The sequence below is a fragment of the Lepisma saccharinum genome, chromosome 13 (assembly GCF_977018435.1).
Source record: "Lepisma saccharinum chromosome 13, izLepSacc3.1, whole genome shotgun sequence".
Taxonomy (NCBI): Eukaryota; Metazoa; Arthropoda; class Insecta; order Zygentoma; family Lepismatidae; genus Lepisma; species Lepisma saccharinum.
In genome coordinates, this window is record NC_139241.1 from 74,967,271 (window position 1) to 74,982,194 (window position 14,924).

The window sequence follows — 14,924 nt, forward strand, 5'->3', positions numbered from 1 at the left end:
CGCTTACCCGTGCCCTATCCAGATGGCCATTCTCCCAGCATCCTTTGCGACAGGAACCGGATACGATTGCTTTGTACTCTGCGGTGACCTTTGCACATTTCATGCTAACTATGCGAAAACATAGGCCATATATTGATAAATAAAGGCTACATCAGTGCGGCGTTTGGGTGTAAAAACTGAAGTGGCAAGGAAAGTTTACTTTCTCTTGGCAGACAAGGCTTAGCATAGGCCATAGTGGGAACTAACCGCGTTGAATCCCTTATACCCGGGCCACGCTCAGTGGAGCAACCATAAGGGGGGGGGACTTGCGACTGAAATGAGTTCTATGGGGGGCAAACATTGACGGCCAAGTGCACGACCGCCCACAACTTCAAATTTTATTCAAATAAAAATACTTTTCGTAAAATTTTCTTGCTCACTTCGCTCGCAGTGTCTCTTTTATTTAGTCTTATTAAGTTCAGAATCGTAGCTAGGGGCGGCGGGAGTCGGCCCTGGTCGCCAAACGATCTAAATGAAAATAAGTTGTAAGATTGATTTTTTGTTTTAAGTCCACTATACGCACTGAAAGGCTAATCGGGACTGGACCTACAGTTTGAAGTGGGATCCGAACACTGTGCCATGTGCCTCCACCGGGTATCGAACCCGGGAACCCTTCATTACAAGGCGACGATCTTACCACTACACCATCGGCGAGGCACAAAAGTTGTAAAAGAGTGAACCCATTGGCGTCTCGTGAAATTATTTGCGCCCTATTAAATCAATATTGATTACAGCCTGCAAAAAAATTGGATCCAAAAATTTTCTTCATTCTTCTCTGTAATGCATTCGTGAAACATATATCGTGCATGAAAGTTATACATGTTAATGTAAAAAAATAATTATATTTGGAATGCATTTATCAAGGATTTTCTGTCTTTCAAAAATAGTTTGTGTGCTTGTTTTCCATTATTGAACGTGTTGAAAAAATAGTTCAAATTGTTTGTTCGAACACAAATGCTTTAGCACCAACTTCTACCCCCTTTTTGCATAATTTACGAGGGTAATAACTAGAGCCCGGAAGTTCAGGCATTTATTTTCGTTAAAATAGGCAGGCAAAAAAGGCATTTATAATGTGGAAAATAGGCACTAAAATGAAAAAAAGGCAAAATAAACCGAAAAAAAGGCACATTTGGAAGTCGCTTACTTTTATCTATAATTTCTAGCAACATGTTAAAATCTACATTGGGAAGAACATTTCAATTTTCTCCGTCTTGATTGCACATAACTACAAGGTGTTTTTTTAAGTTCTCAACATTCATTGATAGTCGTCTGTCAGAGAGAATATTTCTCATAATAGAAAATGATCTTTCTACTTCGACAGAAGTTATTGGAGCATACATAAAACAAGCTAATGTAGCTGGACTCATTTTGGTAACAGAGTTTTCACCTTTTAGAATATCACAAATTGTTTTCAATTGTTTCAAGTCCTCATTTGCACTCACTACCCGTTTGCACTTTTCCGCAACAGCTGACCCCTTTTCTCCTGGCACTTCCATCATCTGCTGCATAGATTCCTCGAAGATTTTCATGGATGCTATAATTGTAATTGTCTCTGGCAATGCACCATAATGTGAAAGTAAACTTGAATAGCACAGGAGTTTTTACACTTCACGAATTGAAGCCGCTTCATTTTCTGGAAGAGCATCGATCACCTCACTGATTTTTTGAAGGTTGTTAGCATAATATATAGCTGCTGATATCCAGGTTCCCTATCTCGTCAAGACTGGTTGCTGAGGTAAACTAAGCTCAATCGCAACTTCCTGAAATGTTCGGGTTCGAGAGGGAGATTTCAGAAATATCTTCTTTGTGTTCGAAATCAACCTGTCCACTTCAGCAGTCAATCATGCACAAGGAAATGTTAACCGAAAGGCAATATCCGAACTCATCATGAAATACTTTTTTCTCACACTTTTCTCCTTCAGCAATGTTGAAACATGCGTGAGTTCAATATTACTTAAATAAGGCGAAAATTATTCACATAATAAACGGAAGAGAAATAAATGCCAACATATTTTTTTAAAAAATGGTCAAATTTCATTGAAAAAGGCAAAAAAAAGGCATTATAATTAAAAATAGGCAGTGGGATCCCAAATAGGCAAAATGAAAAGGCTTCTAAAACATTCGAAACAACATAAAAAACTTATATCCGGAAAAAAATTATCAATATATGCAGTAGATAAAAAAAGGCATTTTGCCAAACTTCCGGGCTCTAGTAATAACGTATTTGATACTACTACTACTACTAGTAATAATAATAATGTTGGTCCAGGGTTCGAATCCCGGCTTGGGCATGGATGTTTGTGAGTGTCCATTCATCAATTTCATCATATGACCACTCATCCCCATCTTCGCAAATTAGCCAAAAGTGGCAAAAGAAGCCAAGTAAAATAAAGCAAATCAATAATAATAATGTTATAATAATATTATTATTAAAATTTATATTATCATTATTACTACTACTATTATTATTAGTGGTACCTTTATCCTGGTACTCCCCCCAGACATAAATTCGTGGTTGCGCTAGATTGATAGGAAGACTTCATCAACCACTCACCTTATAGTTACAGTTTTAACATGGAAGTCAACAAATTTAGCAAATTTTACAATTATAATACAAAAATATCCATGAGAACAAATTGTCGTCCCATTATGAAATTTTTGCATACAAATAGTAAATTGATGTCTTTAAAACATATTTTTTTTATCATAAAAAGAGTATTTTTCAGGTTAAAAAATCGAGTTTTTGAAAAATTACGAAGTTCGAAAACCGCAGTCATATTGCATTTCAAATTAAATCTGATTAAAATCAGAAGAGAGTGACACCAATTTGAGCTCTCTAGGTCAAATAGTTTTTGATTTACAGCTGTCTAAAGATTTCAAAATGTTGAATTTTTTATAGTCCATAGCTCAAAAACTCCCAAATTTTGTATTTTTGTCCTCTTGATAGGTGCAATGAACAAGCAAAAAAATCTTAAAAATCGGAATCCTAAAGGTTCAAAGATGTTTTTTTATGGGTTGATTTGATATGGAATGACTCAGAGGAGGGATTCTTATGTTGCCGCTTGTTGCCCAAACAGCAGAGCGGGCAGCAGTAAGCCCAATTGGCTGTTTGATGGCAAGTCTCTTCGTAGGTAAACGCGGCAACAGGGGGTCACTGCCATAAAGACGGATCCCGAGCCGGGAGTTAGCTTGGCTCGACTATAATGGCCGCCACTAGACTACACAATAGTTATACTAATGGCCCATATCAATGTGCGAATTGAAAATTTAACTTTGGGGAAGGGGTGTTATGCATTGCCAGATTCAGGTTTGTTTGATTTTTCAAATTCACTTTACGCAGAAAGTGGTTAATCGGGACTGAACACAGAGTTTAAAGTGGGATCCGAACCACGTTAATGCACAATATTTACCAAATCGAGAGGTTTGAACCGTCAACCCCTTCGCATAGGGCAATGCTTGTTCATTTTCAGTGGCATAATCAGGATTTTCGTATGACTGTCAGTGGGGTTTTCTTATCTTTTCTTTAAGGCGGGGCCAAAGAGTGTTACAACCCCCGTCTCGGTCACACCCGAATGCACTATTTTGTCTCGCTAAAACCCAAATATTTTTGATTTTTATAATTTGGGCACATTAGCACACAGGCTATTTTTGCCCACCACACAATACGGAGATAACCTGTTTAACTAAAACAAAATTGAGAACAGGGCCCTAACAAAAGAGAAAAAAAATGTGTCTGATAAAAACTTCCCAACTCCATTTTTGAAACCAATTCATTACGAAACAAGAACTGACACTATAATGTTTTCGAGGATGTAATCTCCTATTAAAAGCTGAGGATGTATGCAGGGGCACTCGGCACACTCAAGGACAAACATGGGACAACACGACCAGGCACGTATCTAGAAATATGTTTCGGACGGGGGTCCGAACCAAGTGTCTCAAAATAATAATAAATATAATAATAATGATGTTTAAACTATTATAATTATATTAAATTAATTAAAATATTCAATTATTTAATATATTTTTAGTACATGAATAGGTAAAAGAACGGTATTGAATAGTGCTATAATAGCATGTATTCTTACGTGTAGTTAAGGTCGGAAAATATGTAAAGAAAACAAAAAAACAACTGCCCTGGCACGGGAACTAATGTCAAATAGATAAAGAATTGAATATAAAAAAGGATGTTCGATACAGTTGACAAAAAGTAAAGTTCCTGGTGATAGGGGAGACCGGGGTAATTAGAACAGGAAACAGCCTGTAGAAGTTCCACTGTAAATTACTCAGAAAGTTACTGATGGATTTTTTTAAAATAAATCTACCATTTAAAAGGACATCTTTTGCATATTTTTGAAAAAAATAATGACCATACCTGCTTTGCAAATACTTGTCCAAAAAAAAAAAAAAAAAGACACCATAAAATTGTTCCAATTACCCCATTTGGGGTTAATGGAACATAAGTTAGAAATTTCAACTGAATAGCTTTAGATTGCTGTTGGGATAATAATAACATCATATATAAATGTCCCATTTACCCTGCAAATTTGAACACAATACCTCTACTTCTGGAGTTATAAATGCTTGTTTAAATAAAATCCCAAGTTAACGTCTTTTTTCATAAAGTTCAATTTCACAGCTGTGAAGCAAACATGTGTGAATGAAAATCAGTGTTCTATGATTTATTTGAAAGGTTACAGGCCATTCTACAATGTAGTAAAGAAAAAAAACTTCTAATAGTTACATGTACAATCTAGTATACCCAAGCGAAATCAAGCAAATTACGCAATGTTCTAATAACCCCTTTGCAGAAATTTTTGGGGTAATAAGAACTTTGCTTATAAAAACCAGGCAGATTGCCCATAGACAACCAAACTCACATGAAAAGATGTGTGCCCTTATGTTTTATTATAGGGGTGAAGAAAATTTTGCAAGGGTTCTTTCATTCACATCCAGTATATGCAGAAACAGAGAAACACCAAGCATTCGTCACATCATTTTTTGCAGGTGTATAATAAAAGTCAAATAAAACTTACTTTTGTGTAGTTATTCCAATAACAAATTTTCTGCATGTAGGTTTAGTGTAGGTACATAGGTATGAAATGTTATTACACCAGTCTTTTCGTTTTAAATTATTCTACATTAATATGTTCCAATAACCCCATGTTCTAATTACCCCGGTCTCCCCTATTTTAAGTATGTTAAAATATTATAAGTAGTAATAAATCTTGCATAAATCTTCTACTGTCATTGAAAGTCGTATGATCACAATATAATCCTTGCCTTCCAATAAGTTTGGAGGAAATAAATAACTCTCGATCAAACAACAAGTATATTTTCATTATTAAATTTTAGTTATATTATTATTCCATTATTTTCATTATTTTATTTTTGTACTTACATGTTAGTGAATGTTTCTGGGGGGTCCGGACGCCCTGGACCCTCCTAAATACGTCCTTGAACACCCTCCCCCCACCAGAGGATTTATCCTGGTCGCGTTCTGAACAGGTCCCCATACACCCCAATAAACTCAAAGATATGTTGACTTTATTTCCACTACTGAGATGGTTACGGACTTTCGACTCACCCTGTTCCCCCCCCCCAGGGGGTTAGAGTGTCGCAATCAATCTCCCCGTTGGTTCGAGACCGTACAGTGGGATCCATGAGTATTGCCCTGCAAATTGTCCATGACTATTTTCATTAATTTTTCACTTACATCCTATGTGTTTTTAAGCGATGGATTTTTATGTATGCTGGTGAAGAAGTTCTCAACAACTTGTTTTGAGTTTTCTTTTAATTTTTGAAGCTGTTATTGGGTCAAATAAAGTGCACGAACATGGTAATGGACAATTTGCAAGGTAATACTCATGGATCCCACTGTACTTCCGATATCTTTGCTGGGTGAGGCACGGAAGGGAAAACGCACGATTTGTTTTGAAGCAAGCACGTGTTGCAGGTGCTAAGGCAACAAGGTCATGTTCATTGGCCGAGAGGTTTCCTCTGACGTATGCGAGCTACCTCCCCTCTCGCGTGAATAAACTCGTCTAGCCTACAGCTATCGCGCAATGTAGCCAACCTCATCCAAATAACACTACGCTGCATGCGTAAAGCCGCTCATGCAGTGCGTGCATTTGAAAATTTTTCCACTTTTGCTGGCCGTGACAATCATCCTCTTCATTTTCTTCTTTGATGTCGCTTGCTAAGTCCCATGGGAGTAGCCGAGCAGTGGCGTGCCCAAGGGAAGGGGGAGGGTTGGTGCCGGATTTACCCTCCCTCTTTGGCAAAATGAGGACTAACTACTAAAATATATATATGTTTGATTAGTTTGGTTTATATTACTTCGCATGTCTGCCTTTTTGGCTAATCGCAGAGATGAGGATTAGTGATGATGGGATGAAATTGATGAAAGGACATTCACCAACACTCATGCCTAGGCCGGGATTCGAACCCTTGACACTTCACGTCGCGCACGTCAAGTGCTGTACTCTATCTCTCCACCGACAGCCCCAGGTTCATTGATTCTATTTTACTTCGCTTTTATGCCACTTGTGGCTAATCACGAAGATGAGGATAATTAATGAGATTATGAAATTGATGAAGGACACTCACAAAGAGTGCCCAGGCCAGGATTCGAACCCGGGACCCCTGGTTCGTAGTGCGCTGTGCTCACCACCCCGCTATGGAGACCGGCGTCCAAGTTTCAACCAACCCTGGCGTGTGTGTGTTCATTAGCATGGGCGTAACTTGGAGGGGGTGGTGCACAGTCTAAAAGTTATTCACGATTTTTTGCTAAATAACTCTTACATTTGCCAAATCACAAATATTACTCCTTCTTACTTTTCTCTTCTCGTCCCAGGAACAGGCCCGTAGCCAGGCAGGGGTCCTGACCCCCCCCCCCCCATCTAGATCTAGAACTGCCATCAGCCCTCCTTAACATTAGGTAAAACTATTTCATATGATTTGTTTCCAGTGAAGAGTGAAAATGGGATAAATCCACATAACATGAACAGCAGCTATTACTATTACATTCGCTCATCTTGTTTATGAGCTGAAGTCTAAGTATGCTTAGCTATAACTGCAAGTATTTAGAAGATTATCTAGACTTAGTAAGTTCCTTCACAGGGGAGCTTCTTTATCCGTACCTTCACTGTCCCTGTTGCGGCTTCCCGTTTAGACAGAAATCTTTGACTGTCATCATGCAAATTCCCTTCGCATCTGCACCAAAGGTCAACAAACAGCTCCCTAGTTTTGAGAACGAAGGGGAGTTGCTTCGGCCGGGGTGGAATGTACTGTAGGTACTGTGATTGAATACTGTGCATTTCTTTTTGTGTGTTATAAATGTCTGTCATCTAAAGTAGTATGGAGTGTGTAAGGAATGATTTCAGCATCAGGTAATTAACACTTCAAGAAATGTTATAAAAGATGTAGTATTTGTATGATATTTATAAATTTAATATAACATAATGACCCCCTCGCAATACACACAATTTACCTTCATTTAATACTGTTAATTTTTTTAAAAAATATACTTGGATTTTAAAGCCTCCCATGATAATCCGTGAGGACCTCCTGGAGATCAATTCTAGCTACGGGCCTGCCTAGGGAGTTAACTTGTAAATTTTAATAAATCACTTTGACCCCGCCAAGTTACCTCTTTCTTTGTGAATGTTTCTTCATTGATCAGCCTCATCGTTGCATTAGCTTAAAGAGTCAAGTAACAACTAATACACATTGCACCAGATTTGTAGTAAGAAAACGGCACAACACAAAAGGAGAAGGAGAAAGCATGGAACCTTCTTCTAAGGGACTTCATTTGCCTTACGAAATGCATTCGATTTTGAGAGAACAGCGTACGCTGAACCTCGCCCGCTCAATAAAGATATATTATTATTATTATTATTTATTACTGTACTGTGGTAAGTATTTGAATTTTTCATTTCTTAATTCTTATATATTTATATTGTTGTGTCGTTTAAATAGCCAGTAACATGTATTTTCGTAAATTTATACAATCATATTTCCAACACCATGTAGCAATATCGTAATATTGCTCTGTTCTAATTTACCTTGCACTTGCAAGTAAAATATGACATTTATATATGTTTTGTGTTCTCGGATAGAAAGTAGAGTATTTAGAAACATTACGACATTGCACCACAGAACCACAAATTATTATTATTATTTTGCCAGTTTTTAGTTTACACAGTTCTCGACTTATCAGCATTGTACAGTGTCTCTCAAAAGTTTTAGGACAACGACATTTTAAACTAGGCAACCCAATTTACACAAGGCGTTGGTGGGTTGCGTGTAGAGTTAGGCTCAATTTCAGGGTTGCCACATGCACAATAGATATTTATAAAATACGCGAAAAAATAAAAGCAAGTATTATTGTATAAAATTATTAAAAATATCATTATTATATCGCAATTGACAAAATTTATTCTCAAAGAAAAAAAATAGGTTTTCTGGTATTTCATCGCTGATGAGTCTACAGAAAGGAAAAGAGGTGAGAGAAAACGAGAGGTGACAAAGGAGAGCAGAAAGAGAAAGCGAAAAGAGAAGAGGAAAAGTAGAGGAGAGAAGAAAGAGAGGAAAGAAGAAAGAGAGGAGAGAAGAGGAGATTGGAAGAAGATTCTAGGAGAGACGAGGAAAATGGAGCAAAGAAGAGAAAAGAGGAGGAAAACGAGATGAGAGAAGAGGAGACGAGAAGAGGGGAGTGGAGAGTAGAGTAATGGAGAGAAAAAGAGAAGAATGAAAAGAAGAGGAGAAGAGTGAAGTGGAGTCGGAAATCTAAGACAGGAAAGGAGATACATGGAGTGGGGATGAGTGGGATGGAGATAAGATACAAGAAAAGTAGGGAAGACGATATGAGATAAAAGCAGAGCAGAAGGAGGGGAGAGAAGAAGGAGAAGAGAAGAACAGAAGGGACTGAAGAGAAGAGGTAGTTTCAGAAAATATCGTCTCAGCGTCAAGAATTGATGCATTGGTTAAATTATCGACATGAAACATTCAATAACATTTTGAAATGTATTCGAGAATGTATTAGATCGGTTCGAAATGCCTTTTGGGTTCTTTCAGAGCAAGATAAAATCTTCCATGTAAGATCTTTGATTTTACCTGCGATTATACCACTAAAAACATGAATGTAATTTTAACATTTATAAGAATTCTCCAATTTTTGTCCACTTCTCCGTTGAAATGGAGATTTTGTAATTTAATATTTCCCCTTCCCCCATCGTTAATTCCAAACTGAATCATTCCGTTTCACAAGGACAATGAACACAATGGGATAGGTGTAAAACTTACGAAAATTTTCTGCCACTGGAAGGGTTTGAACCTACGACCATTAGATTGACAGTACTGAACGGTAAACACTACCCCACAAGCCTTCGCTCCTGAAAGTAAGTAGAAGGAGCTGACCAATGTGAAATGTAGATGCAACTCTCCTCCTACATGTAATGTGTAAACAATACTTGTTTGTAACAAAGAAAACGAAGGTAGTACGACTCGGCGAAAACATTTAATGGAGAATTGCACATGATGAGAACTTTTCATTCGATATTTGCGGAGGTATCCTTCCATTGAACTCGAGTGGGAAAAGGGGTAAAATTAGTATGTAATGAATTGCCACAAATATAAATAGTTATTTCATTAATATTTGTCAATGTCTTTGAAGCAGTACACAATTATCGTTAGAGTATCATAATTCACGATCTTATACATGAAAATATCCCTTTGGAACGTGTGTCAATTCATTTATTTGTTTATTTTTTTATAAATTCCATATGCAGAACAATGTAGCCACTATACACTGCTATTACAAATAATGTTACCATGCTTTTGTTTATAATAAAAGGAGAATAAAAAAGAAAACCTTCTAAGGAGGATCGAACCTGGGATCTCTAGCAGTCCAACCGAGAACTCTACCCACTACACCACGCCCTAACGTTCGATTGAAACAACAATTTTTAAATATTCTGTCCCTCCAATATTGTAAATGTCGTTGGGTATACATGTAGTTGAACTTTTACTTTAATTTTGGATTGCTTTCTTGTAGTATAGCAGATATCTTCGAGAAATTATTTTCGAAGTGATGAAGAAAAACGAGAATTTTGGTACGTAGTTGTGAAAATGCGAGTTATTTCTTCAAATTTGTTATTGTGATTAGACATTATTAATGGAAAATATCTAGAGGCTTGAACATTGCAGGACGATATTCTTTTCCTGAGATACTACAACAGACGAAATGCTTGTTTACTGACGCAAGTCTCGTATTCAGAACAGTCTTACGAAATGTATTTGATCTTTGCGTAAGGTAACACGAAATAATTACACCGTTTGCGAACTACCAAATCTGCGCAACGTTAGACGTAAACAGGCGGAAAATTTTATTCATAAAATCACTTCACATTTGACAGTATTCATCAAGAGAGACTCGTGGGACACTGTGTTAAGGTGCTGGAGGAAATCCTTCTTATTTTTCTTCCTGGAAGAACAACAATTTTTAAAGTAGAGCAATAGTCGTTCCGCCCTTTCTTATTTCTTTTAAATTCTTCCACATTCCTTTAATTGGGTTAAAAATAAATAAAAATATTGCTTGCATTTCTGTCATTGGCGTAGGCCAGGCCCGTACGCAGGATTTCTTTGAGGAAGGGGCCAGACCCAAATTTATATATATATATATAAGAGAGAGAGAGAGAGATAGATATTACAAAAAAAAGTTCAAATAGTGCAAGCGCCATTGAAAAGTCATGATAATTCTATGTTTAGAAAATAATATATTTATAAATTAAATGTTGCGTACTAGGAATTATTATTACAATAAAGAACATGTCTAATTGTGAGTTAAGAAAAAACAATAATAAAGAGACATCTCGCATCACGATTGCAGTTGGAAAAAGTCGGGACAGGGATTCAAAGTAACACACTGTCCTGACTAAATCGGTAAATCGGACGTTTCCTAGCCTTGCATTAAAAAACTAAAACCATCCAATATTGCACCCTGAATACTTTTGCGCAAGAAACAGATTCATTTATGTAAGAACAAAATTGAAATTTTTACACATTTCTAAAATCGACGATGTTATTTTCGTAGTTACTGATAGGTTCACATTTAATTATTTCAGGGTTCGAGGGGGCATTGGTCGAATTTCCTTTCTTGCTCTTTTGAGAGAATATATACTTCTACAATAGCAATCGGGTTCGGAAACTGTGAAAAAAAATGACTTGATTTTCAAAGGCAGACAAGCTTGGTATCGTAGCTTGCTCGCGTTCAAAGTGACTCACTCACGCTATTCAAGGCCGCTTCTTAACGCAAACCACTGTCGATGCAGTGTCTGCACCCAGCAAGTTACAAGTGACCAGAGTCGAATTTTAAAGAGAATCTGAAGAATGATAGGTTTCAACTTGGGCACTAGCTCAACATGAAATAGTTTAAGTGATAATGTCTGACAAACAAGAAACCTTATTGAATAAGTATCGGGATAGTAATATGAGTATCCGCTCCTTTTTAACAATGTAAGCTCGAAGACAATCTGTATTACATTTGTTTATATTGGCAACTTAGTCAACCGGAGGTTATTATAAGGAACTATTTCGTAGATGTTCATGTAACCGTTATAAAAATACAAATAAAATATATTCACAAGCTTAGATATACTAACAACGAAGAAATAAATTCAGAGTTAAATTTCAAATGCAAGTGTATAGAGTAATTCTAGAAGTACAGAGCTATATCAGAGTGTTAAACATCTTTTTGCAGGATAACGTTTACAATATTGACACGACAGAATAATTACGAACTGTTGCTCCAAAGGAAACAAAGGGCGTAGTGTATTGGTTAGAGTTCTTGAAAGCATTGATTGCGGTCCCAGGTTCGATCCTCCATACTAGGTATTCTTTTCTTTCTTTTTTTTAAATCCCCTTCTATCAAACAAGAGCATGGTAACATTATTTGTAATAGTAGTGTATAGTGGCTACATTGTTCTGCATATGGAATTTATAAAAAAAATAAACAAATAAATGAATTGACACACGTTGAAAGGGAAATTTTCATGTATAAGATCGTCAATTATGATACTCTAACGATAATTGTGTACTGCTTCAAAGACATTGACAAATATTAATGAAATAACTATTTATATTTGTGGCAATTCATTACATACTAATTTTACCCCTTTTCCCACTCGAGTTCAATGGAAGGATACCTCCGCAAATATCGAATGAAAAGTTCTCATCATGTGCAATTCTCCATTAAATGTTTTCGCCGAGTCGTACTACCTTCGTTTTCTTTGTTACAAACAAGTATTGTTTACACATTACATGTAGGAGGAGAGTTGCATCTACATTTCACATTGGTCAGCTCCTTCTACTTACTTTCAGGAGCGAAGGCTTGTGGGGTAGCGTTTACCGTTCAGGACTGTCAATCTAATGGTCGTAGGTTCAAACCCTTCCAGTGGCAGAAAATTTTCGTAAGTTTTACACCTATCCCATTGTGTTCATTGTCCTTGTGAAACGGAATGATTCAGTTTGGAATTAACGATGGGGGAAGGGGAAATATTAAATTACAAAATCTCCATTTCAACGGAGAAGTGGACAAAAATTGGAGAATTCTTATAAATGTTAAAATTACATTCATGTTTTTAGTGGTATAATCGCAGGTAAAATCAAAGATCTTACATGGAAGATTTTATCTTGCTCTGAAAGAACCCAAAAGGCATTTCGAACCGATCTAATACATTCTCGAATACATTTCAAAATGTTATTGAATGTTTCATGTCGATAATTTAACCAATGCATCAATTCTTGACGCTGAGACGATATTTTCTGAAACTACCTCTTCTCTTCAGTCCCTTCTGTTCTTCTCTTCTCCTTCTTCTCTCCCCTCCTTCTGCTCTGCTTTTATCTCATATCGTCTTCCCTACTTTTCTTGTATCTTATCTCCATCCCACTCATCCCCACTCCATGTATCTCCTTTCCTGTCTTAGATTTCCGACTCCACTTCACTCTTTTCCTCTTCTTTTCATTCTTCTCTTTTTCTCTCCATTACTCTACTCTCCACTCCCCTCTTCTCGTCTCCTCTTCTCTCATCTCGTTTCCTCCTCTTTTCTCTTCTTTGCTCCATTTTCCTCATCTCTCCTAGAATCTTCTTCCAATCTCCTCTTCTCTCCTCTCTTTCTTCTCTCCTCTCTTTCTTCTCTCCTCTACTTTTCCTCTTCTCTTTTCGCTTTCTCTTTCTGCTCTCCTTTGTCACCTCTCGTTTTCTCTCACCTCTTTTCCTTTCTGTAGACTCATCAGCGATGAAATACCAGAAAACCTATTTTTTTTCTTTGAGAATAAATTTTGTCAATTGCGATATAATAATGATATTTTTAATAATTTTATACAATAATACTTGCTTTTATTTTTTCGCGTATTTTATAAATATCTATTGTGCATGTGGCAACCCTGAAATTGAGCCTAACTCTACACGCAACCCACCAACGCCTTGTGTAAATTGGGTTGCCTAGTTTAAAATGTCGTTGTCCTAAAACTTTTGAGAGACACTGTACATCCAACATCTCTAGCGTTTGCAAGCTCTCGATATCACTTTCCGCTCTTTTCATATTCAAAAACAACTGCCTGCAGTCGAAGCGTCAGTATCGTGAACCAGGATCACACACCAAAACGGTCGCGAATGGCCGATCAGAAGATAAACTCGTTTTGATGTTCCTAGATCGCGATCAAGTGTTGAAACCGTCTTCGTTTCGTGCAATGGAATTTTCCAGTGATCCTTTCCCGATCCGAGTTTAAAATTTGATCTTCGTTCGTGCACACGGCCATCAGACCCTCTGATTGGGGGGGGGGGGGCAAAAGTCTTGATGGAAGTTCAGTCGGAGAAAGAAAAAACTCATTCTATATCAGTGTCTTATTGTATTGATGCGTACTAAACAGGGGCGTATGTAGTGTGTGTCCGAAGCCACCGAAAATCACTCTTTTAGAAGAGTTCCAGCGTCCGTGGCACAAAAGTTCTCTGTTCCCCTCCCCCTTCATTTTCCTTCTCTGTGGTTCAGACGAATTTACATGTAAACATGATTTCGTGAAGCAGATTCAAAACAACTACACATAATTTATTCATTTCCAATGTGTGACCAATTTATCCTGCGCCCACATAGGTGTAACACAACTAAGCCTACGAACATGGACGTCCGCAGGATTATTTCCAGGGAGGGGCAAGAAATGTATTTTCTTTCCAGGGAGGGACAAACAAGGCACATTTTCCACAATAATAGTGTTGTTCCCTCAAAAAACATTGCTTAAATTTGAATTTATCATATTCATGCAATAATTAACACATATTATTGTGGCTGAAATGAAATTACATGTGTGAAATATATTTTTTTTTTGTTGACTTTCATTTTCAAAGGGGAGGTTCCCCTTGCCTCTCCTTCCGGACGCCCATGCCTACGAATAAAATGCGTGAGTCTTAATAACAAGTAATTTGCTGGAGAATGAAGTGAGATAGTCCAATTGCTTGGAACTTTCGTCGCCTTCAAAATACTTTACTTTTTAAAGAGATTTGATTGATTGATTGATTTAGTTTATTTTACTTCGCGTTTTGTGCCTCTTGGCTAATTTGCGAAGATGGGGATGAGTGATGAAATTGATGAATGGACATTCACAAACAACCATACCCGACCGGGATTCGAACCCGGGACCCTTGGCGTCGCAGCGCGATGTGCTAACCACTCGGCCACAGGGTCGGGCACTTTTTAAAGAGAAAAATATTGTTTAATAACTGTAATAAAATTTATCTACACTAAATTTGTAAGTGAGTGTATTAGGTAGGGAACTGCCCTCCCCCCCTTGCGCACCCTATGTGAGTCAGCCACTTAACGCGCTCAATG

General features: G+C 37.3%; 1 protein-coding gene across 1 annotated transcript in view; it reads right to left on the bottom strand.

Annotated features, from left to right (window-relative positions):
- The window catches only part of Lerp (lysosomal enzyme receptor protein), a 206,492-nt gene that overhangs the window by 92,836 nt on the left and 98,732 nt on the right, over window positions 1-14,924 (bottom strand). The gene's annotated exons all lie outside the window — the stretch shown is intronic.